Consider the following 2,250-nt stretch of genomic DNA (forward strand, 5'->3'; position numbering starts at 1 on the left):
GGGTTGCGATCCGTTGCCGGTCACGAAAAAAGACAAAAAGGAAAAAAAAAAAAAGAAAACATGCAGGAATAAAAACAGAGAAAAAAAAAGCAAGCAAGCATGCAGGACCACAAACTCTTGAGGGAAAACAACACATGGAAAAAAAAATTTTTTTAAAGGCAATTTGGCATCTATTCGTAGAGAATGGGATTAGATTTAATTAAAGAGGGGAACCTCCAACTCCATCTGGTTCTCTCCATATCAGCACTGGGAGGGATATTAAAGTAAGAGCTAGGGATTATTTCTTGGCTTTCGTGGATTTCCTCCTCAGGGATCAAACATAAAATTCAAACTGATCTTTGTTTTGGAAATTGTAAGCTGGACAGTGTTGGCTTCCTGACTGTTTGTGCTCTCTTGAGTCACCTCCATAACGGAGTGACCAGTTCTCGATAGCTTCTTGGAAATATACTATTGTTCTGTTTTTTTTACAGTGACAATGAATCCTAAAACTGAATGGTGCTAATGTTTTCCAAGAGAAGCAGCCCCCGAGGGATCCTGCTGGGCCTGCCAACAGAGGATGAAGAGGATACAAATTTAATTAATTTCAAATCACTGTAGACACAGCACCTTTTGCTGTTTCTTCCAACGCCCACTCTTCCTAATGATGGCATCACCTATACTTGGAAGAAGTGCTAGGAAAAGGTTGGCCGCCATCCACCGCTGCCTCTGACGCTGCAGAGGGAGTCGTGTGATGCGTTCCCTTCTAGCAACAGGCGCTCGCTGCTCTTAGCCCACGCTGGCTGACTCTGCTGGCTCCGGCCAGGCCCAGTTCTTGATACCTTTCCGCATCATTCCTAGGGTTTAGATCAGGAAGCTGTTTTACCTATGGTTTCCTTCTGGATTACCTTATTACTTAACTAGCTTTGGAAGATTTCTCCTAATATTCAAGTCTTCTGACAGGGAAACTGCATTCGCAGGAACTTTTCTCAGGGAGTTATGACATGCAAGGCAAGTATTTCAGTGTATACATCATCCCAGAGGGTTGGGAAAGCTTGTTTCTCACTGCCAAGAAGACACAGTGAGAGAGTCCACCATCCTGATGAGATGTTATTTGGTGACATGTAGACCCTGACTTGGCCTGGCCCAGTCACCCTTGGGAACTTCTCAGAGGAACTAGGGCTGTTCAATAAAAGAACAAATATTTTCCTTCTCTGCTGACATCACCTGTACTTGTTAACATTTCCCTAAAGCTCATTCTTGTTTCACCAGACCTCCCTTGCATAGGATATGTGGGTAGGGAGCGTGTGCAGGTTGGGGGGTCCTCTGTCACCCTTCTATGTCTCAGAGATCTTTAAGGTCATCTGAAGCAAACAGAATAGGAATATCTCAGCCTGTGGCAGCTATCCACCAGACCTCCCTTGCATAGGATATGTGGGTAGGGAGCGTGTGCAGGTTGGGGGGTCCTCTATCACCCTTCTATGTCTCAGAGATCTTTAAGGTCATCTGAAGCAAACAGAATAGGAATATCTCAGCCTGTGGCAGCTATCGCTCATCATGCTCAGCATTCTCTCCTGACAAGCTGGGACAAGCCTTGTGACCTTAGGAGGTCACTATATATATAAGTGATGTTCTGTGTGATTATTTGTTGACATCCTTGTGCTAAAAGCAATAACACAAAAGGCGGAAGAGCCCATTGACCACTCCCACTCGCATAAAATCAATCTCCATTTAATCCTTAACGTTCTAATTCTGACCTTTAAAGAAATCTAGCAAATTGGGAGTCTTCAGCTTGCTCAGGACATCTGCTATTTTATTCCAGGAAAGAAACAAAGAATAAAAGCTATATTTTACTACCCTCACATAAACTGAGGGGAAATGAGGTTAACCAGACATTTATTACTGAATTTTGGGTCTTATGTTTGAAAGGCTGCCTTAATGTATAACAAAAACTGCCCTTCTCTTGCCTTTTAGGGTCCCTTTAACAAGTATTTGCCTTCTGAACTATGCCAATAATTTTAAAGGCAGAGCTCCAGGCCAGAGAGGTCTTTCCATACCATGAAAGATACAAGTATCTGGTTCTGTTTAACCACTGCTAACATGATATCCTAGGAATGCCTAGTGCTTTGGCAAAAGATAGTGTATAAGTCATGGTATATAACTTCAACAGATTTGTCTGTCATATTCTCATGATCACATTCTAATATGGCTTTGTGTTTTCATTGCTATTTTGCATACTAATATTCAACTTGTGGTCCACAATGACTCTCAGAT

At 42.5% G+C, this 2,250-nt stretch overlaps 1 long non-coding RNA gene across 1 annotated transcript in view; it reads left to right on the top strand.

Annotated features, from left to right (window-relative positions):
• The window catches only part of LOC103590374, a 13,981-nt gene extending 13,425 nt beyond the window's left edge, over positions 1-556 (top strand). The window contains exon 3 of the long non-coding RNA XR_550465.1: positions 471-556. This is a non-coding gene — a long non-coding RNA (uncharacterized LOC103590374). The remainder of the gene's footprint in view (positions 1-470) is intronic.
• Positions 557-2,250: the final 1,694 nt, after the last annotated feature.

This window comes from Galeopterus variegatus, unplaced genomic scaffold (assembly GCF_000696425.1).
Source record: "Galeopterus variegatus unplaced genomic scaffold, G_variegatus-3.0.2 Scaffold808, whole genome shotgun sequence".
Classification (NCBI taxonomy): Eukaryota; Metazoa; Chordata; class Mammalia; order Dermoptera; family Cynocephalidae; genus Galeopterus; species Galeopterus variegatus.